Source organism: Haemorhous mexicanus, chromosome Z, assembly GCF_027477595.1.
Source record: "Haemorhous mexicanus isolate bHaeMex1 chromosome Z, bHaeMex1.pri, whole genome shotgun sequence".
In the NCBI taxonomy this organism is placed as follows: Eukaryota; Metazoa; Chordata; class Aves; order Passeriformes; family Fringillidae; genus Haemorhous; species Haemorhous mexicanus.
The window spans coordinates 62200375-62207071 of record NC_082381.1 but is presented as its reverse complement, the minus strand read 5'-3'; positions in this window follow the sequence as shown (position 1 = coordinate 62207071).

Sequence of the window (6697 nt, the reverse complement as noted above, 5' to 3'; positions counted from 1 at the left end):
AGATGCTGAACTTCTATTTTCACTTAATGAACCTCTGTCTGGAAATACAATGCAAAACATTCAGAGCAATAAAACTATGCCTCCAGTGTGGAGCCACCACAAATCTGGTAAAATCAAACGAGATGGAACTGCTCTTCTTCTGATGCTATTTTAGTATGCTCTTTCCTTCAGCTACTAACCTGTGTAGAGGAGTAGATTGTTTCTTTGAATGATGACCATTAACACTGAAAACAATTTGTCCTTCTCAGAGAAGGGACTCAGTGGTCATGGTCAGGTTTCCCACTTTTCCCTGCAATTACCAAAAATAATGATAAAATAGCAGAGTTCTCTATCTATGACTCTAATTATTGAGTGAATGATGAAGGGCTTACACTGTACATCTGACTTAAAGGGATGCACAGATTACCATGTTATATGGGAACTGGTAGAAGACATGGGTGCTAACTGAAGTTAATGAAGTTGTAGCACAGTGACTAAACTATGGAGCTGAAAACTATGGCAATAAGGGAATGGCTCCATCTTTAGCAGAGAGTAACATGCAACATAAATCGCATGCATGCCACCAGTCAAATATTTAGAGTCCATACATAGAGAGGACCTGCACATCATGTTCATTATTTTTCTGGCAGAAAGCACTGAGTCCATGGAAAACAATACCTTTGCCAATGAAATAAGCACCAGCATTTCACATAAATCTACATCTGAGATCTTCCTTTTGTTCACTGAGCTAGTGGGGGTATCAAAGAATACAGAGAAGCACAGTTAAAAGGTCAGTACACAACAGAAGCTGCTGTAGGGGCTGAACCTGTCAAGATCCGCACAAACAGCCACAGAGCTTTGGAGAAGGAACTATCATGAAAAAGGTCTCCCAAGCCCTTTGGGTGACCTTCCTGTTTTCTGTGGATTTGCCTCTCAATATTACTTGGAGGAAGTATGTTTTAATGACTTTTAAAGCCATGGATCTGATGCTTCCTAGACATGGCATAGAAACATGTTTTCTGCTACCACTCGGATACTTCAACTCATAAAATCCTCACTGAATTCATCAGGTGCAAATTGCACCACTTGTACAGCAGTTTCTGTGCATGTTGTTTGACTCATTCCATGATCTACCACTCCAAGCATTTACTCAGACCTTCTGAATGCCTCCTGAGGAGACTGTCTTTCAGTAACAAGACCAATGTCTATGATCATGTTTAGAGGCTATAAATTCTTCCCAGAGAGTTAAAGGCATCCTAAAAATGGGACTCAGACTCATACTGATAGACATGTGTGACCATCAGTGCTAAGAACCCCAAAATAGTTTTTAAAGGTGGACTTGCTGCTTTTTTTCCTAAGAATTTCATTAAATGACGTGTTTTCCCATGCTAGTCTAATGCCTTATACTCTGGTTTTTTCATAGAGCAGAAAAAGAATCGATACAAACTTTAGTGTGAATATCAGTGCAACTTTATCCAAAATTTCAAGACTGAACTTTTCTGTGGGACAAAACTGGAAAGATCCAAAGTATAATTATGAATTAATATTAAATTTCACAGGGCTTAAGTGTCCTTGAACTATTATAAATAACTTGGCAAGTTTTTGTCATATTTAAAAGTAGTTTGGAAGGCTAGGAAAAAACCCCAGGATCCCTGATTTCTGCAAAAAGCTGAAAGAAGGTTGCTGGAGTAGATAATCCTCTTACTAAATTACCTACATTATTTCAGGGATTGTTATATTGAAAAATTTGGCCTAGATTTATTCACGTGAGAGGTCTTCTGTAGCTGTCCAGTTCTATCCAATTGCAGGTAGTGAGATAGCAAAGATGGAGAAAAGAACAAAGACTTTCACGAGTTTGTGACAAAATTGCAATCATCCACTCACTCTGCAAGCTATTGATAAAATAGACTGAATGTATAGTAACTTTGTCACTACCTCTGGAAAGGTTAATATACAAAAAATTCTGAAGAAACTTGAATATCTAATAGGAAAGGAAAATATTCTGGGACATGTTAAACAATAATTTACAATTAATCTGGTCCTGATAACTTTATGGGTAGTTGCAGCATATAGGCTTTGGTGACACAGGGACATCACTAAGACATCTGGGAAACATTTCATTGCTTAGCTGTATCAGCCACAAGGTGTCTATCAAGCAAATAAAGTGTGTGGCCACTCTAAAGTAAGGCTACAGGGAATAGAATATTGAATACTATCTTCTGTCTTTACCAAGGTGACACGCTACTGCTAAGCAACAAAAATTTTGCCTTATGGACTTCAAATAAAGGCTGACTAAGAATGAACGTGTAGCTTTCTCTCCACAATTTCTTATTGTATATTTGTTGCTCTAAAGAAAACCTCCTTTCTTTTCCTACTGTTGATGATTTTTCTCTCAAAATGAAGTTGATAGAACTTATCTCACTTCTTCTGAGTCCTGGTTTTACAATGTGTAAGGCAAGGCAAACTAATTTGGAGACCTACCCTGCATGATATTTGCCCTAGTGCTAGTCTAAAAGGCATTCTTTACTTCCTAACATTACATAATTATCACAGAGTTCTTTTTTCTCTGTATGCTGAGCCTTTACTTTTTAGAGATTGTCTGAACATATTTTGCAGAACTTACCTAGTTCTGCAGAGATGGTTTGGTTTGGGTTTTTACTCTTGCCAGTAATTTGGCACTTCTGTGTAGTACTGAGCTGTAAACAACCTTCAGTGAACAGATAATACAGAATGTTTTACTTTAGTTATTTGTCATCTTAATGCAATTCCTGTTACAGTGATGTGCTCAGGTTCTTCCTGAATAGCATATATATTTTTTGTCCATGTCCTCATGATCACAATGAACATTAAACTTTCCTCATGTTTGGAGGCAGAAAGTACTCAAACAAAACTCCAACATACTGCAGCTATCTGCTAGTTCTGCTCAAGTGAAAAAGATTTATGGCACAAAGCCAGACCAAGCAACCTTTTCATAATGCATGCAATACAAACCTAAAAAGTCAGTGCTGTCTGTGCTGAGAAGCAGTAACTAGCAATCAGAAAATCTCCATCCATAGATGTTGTGTTCTGACAGTTTTCTTCTACGTCAGAAATGTCTGGAAGGCACTTGGGTGCCTTCTAAGGTAAGGTCCAACTTTCTTGTTGAAGCACCAGGCAGGTCAAATGTGGATTTGGCTAGGCCTGGAAAGCTTCCGAATGTGGAGGAGAGCAAAGGGATCCGTTGCAAAAATTTTGCACAGCCTATAGTGACAGTGCACAGACTGATGGTGAAGAGAGAAGTGCAAATGTAATTGCAACAGCACTTTGGTAGCAAAAGCACCACCATTTCTCTTCAATGTTTGCCTCACAGGTGTATTTAATAACGATAAAGCGTAACTGCTGCTCTGCCTCTAATAGTTGAGTCACACCTAAATTAAACCAGTACTTTTTTTCCTGAAGTGCTTAGAGCCCAATAGAAAAAGCAGGGAAAGATCAGCCTGTTCCAGTTTGGTGTGGATGCCCAGCCTGAAACTTTATGGGTGCTGCTCTATCTGGGCTATATGGAATACAGCAAACCCAGAAGACTAATTGGACTCTAAGATGTTGAAAATTGGAGGAATAATGAGTGACAAGACCAAGTCTGCACAAGCTTTGTTAAAATCTGGGTAAGTTGCTAACATGGTTTGGTAATATGCAGCTATGCAGTATGTGCTTGTGATCAGACAAGCAAGGTTTCAGAAATATCTTAACGTACTCTAACTTTTATTTTGAAAATATTTCATCAACTTTTTGTTGCTACATCTGAAAAGACTAGAACAAAAATGATTGAGGGATCTCTTCCTTCATTGGGAGCACAGATATGAATGACAAATGATTGAAGTAGGATGATTACTTGGGATGAAGAACGCTTTCAGTACTAGGGCTCCATATGATATACCTACATTTTTTGGGTTTCATATTATCTATTGATGGAAAAACCCCTGAAACATTACTTCAGTCTCTATGACTCTCTCTTTTTCAAGACAGAATAACTGTACTTTTCTTCTCTGAAATACTGACATGTTGGAGGTTATAATTAAAGAATAACCAGCAGAAAAGCTCCATCTAAACTGTCTTTCACAACCCCCCCAGCTGACCTTGGCAAAAAGTGCAGAGACCCTCTACACTCATGGAGGACAGCACAAGATGTGCAATGTGGTCAGAGAATTGTGTTGGAAACTTTTAATCCAGAAAGCATCTGCATTTGATCACATTTCATAAAACATAATTCACAAAAGTACTTTGGTTAAGACAAAATATAAGGTCGTCTGTCCAAGCTGATGTATCCTTGGTGGAAAAACCTGATTTTGCAAAACTGACCTGAACAGCTTCAAGCATCCCATACATTCATGTTAAGTTCAAGCTAAGAATTATGAAACTTCCCTTCCACTTCCACTTAGTCATCTGGTTTGAAATTAATTGGAAGAATACAAAGCCAAAATGCAAATTCTTGTGTGCTGACTTCCAGATCCAATGTATTCCAAGAAGAAATTCCATGTTCTAGGAAAATATTTTCCAAAGGCTTGGATCAGAAGTTATCTAGAAACAAGTGCAGAGCTGTTTAAAGTACAAACCAAGAAAAACAACACCAGAAACCATCTCTGTGCTGTGCTTCATTTAATGAATGAAGCTGTTCTGCAATGAAATTTCCTTCCCTTTGTTTGTATTTTAGAGTCATAGAACATCTCAAGTTGAAAGAGACCCATAAGGATCCTCAAGTCCATACTGAGACCAACTCCATCAAGTCCAACTTCAATTTCCAAAAACTAATGTTATCTGGGATCAAATGGACTTGACCTGGGATCAGATGGATCTGTTAGATGCCTATCAGTTCATATACAGTGCTGCCTGCTGTAAAAATTGGATGCAAGGCACATAAGTACTAAAACTCATTAAATATTTCTGTTTGACTTTTATAGAAAAATAAGATGCTTCTCCAGAGCAGAAGTTTTTATGAGAACTGTCCTTTTAAAAGCAGTTTTTAAAAGGCTTTTTTAAAATGGCAGCTAATAAACTTCAACTCTGTCTAGAAATTTCTTCTAGAAACTGGCACACCTGTCCATACTCACAGCAGGGCTAGTTGTGTGCTTCTTGTTTTACAAGATGTAAGCATGTTTTCATCCATGCCTGCTGCTTTCCCTGACCTTTAAACTCCTCTTGCTGAAAGTTGTTCAGCACTAAGGTCATACTAAATGTCAGTAGATGGGGATACCTACATTGAGGCATTGAAGTTACCCATCTCTCAGAAAAAGAGGTGGAAGGTATTTTACTGAACACTCTGTCATGCTCCATGGCAGTGAGCCTCATTGCTATATGGATGGTACCAGTTAGGAGAGATGGAGGACAGAGCTTCTGTCAGAACATGGGGAAGTATTTAGGTTAGTGACTGCAGCTGCCTGGCTGTTTTCAGTTGCATTCTTGGCTATAGAATTTAGTATGTCAGAGGAGAAGGCTAAGCCTGGATGAATCTTGAACTTGAATAATGTGTTAACAGCATCTATGAAATGCACTTTATCCTCAGCTCTGACACCACTGATAAATCTGTGGATCTGTGAAACCAAGTGATGAGGCACTGTTAAGAGCTTTATCATGGGATATCTCTGTTGTGCAGAGAAAGACGGCACAGATTTTAGCCTTTACACAGACAGAACCTAGCCAGTGACAAGAAATATCTGTTTCTCATCTCTACACATTGTAGCTTGTACATAGCTTCAATTTCCAGAAGTCCTGAAGAAAATGGCTGTATGCTTGTATTTCTATGCATTTCCTATCTCCACACAAATTCTGTAATGCATATCAAGAGTGGGATGAAAACGCAACAAATAGGGAAAGAAGAGACACACTTTAGCATGGTGGTGGCTGAATTATATTCTCATGAGACCTTATGTGTAAAACCAACTTCTGAAGTGTTTCCTATAGCTGACAGCCTCAACACTGCAGCAGGCAACTACTTAATGCAGGTAACAAGCCATTTCCTGACATCATAAGTTGTTCCAGGAATAGTGTCATTTTGCTTTATTTTCTTACCAGCCTTGAATAGTAAAGACTTCATATACAAGTCATCCTTACATTCCATCTGTTCTTTACTCACTGCCTTCCACTTACTTTCTTCTGCATGAAAACACTAAAATATTATTTAAATCACAAAATCATCAAGGCTGGAAGAGACCTTCAAGATCATCTAGTCATACACCCAGTACTACCCCTGTCACCCCTAAATCACATCACCAGATCCAGATGGCTGTCAAATACCTGCAGGGATGGTTACTCTACCGCCTCTGTGGGCAACTTATTGCAATCCTTGACCACCCTAAAAGTGAAAAAAAAAAATTCTAATATCAGAATTTCCCCTATATCAGCTTCAGGTAATTTCTTCTCATCCTCTCAGTGCAAGCACAGCAGAAGAGATCAACCCTTACCTCACTGCAGCCTCCTTTTCAGGCAGTTGTAGAGAGCAATGAGGTCCACCCTGAGCCTCCTTTTCTGTATAGGCTAAAGAAAAACAACTCCCTCAGAGGTTCCTCCATGACATGTTTTAAAGCTTTCACAAGCTATGTTGCCATACTCTGGATGTGTTCCAGGAATTCAGTGTCTGTTTTAAAGTGAGGGGCCCAGAACTGAGCACAGGATTTGAGGTGTGGCCTCCCCAATGCCATGTACAGGAGGACAATCCCTGCCCTGCTCCTGCTGGCCACAACAT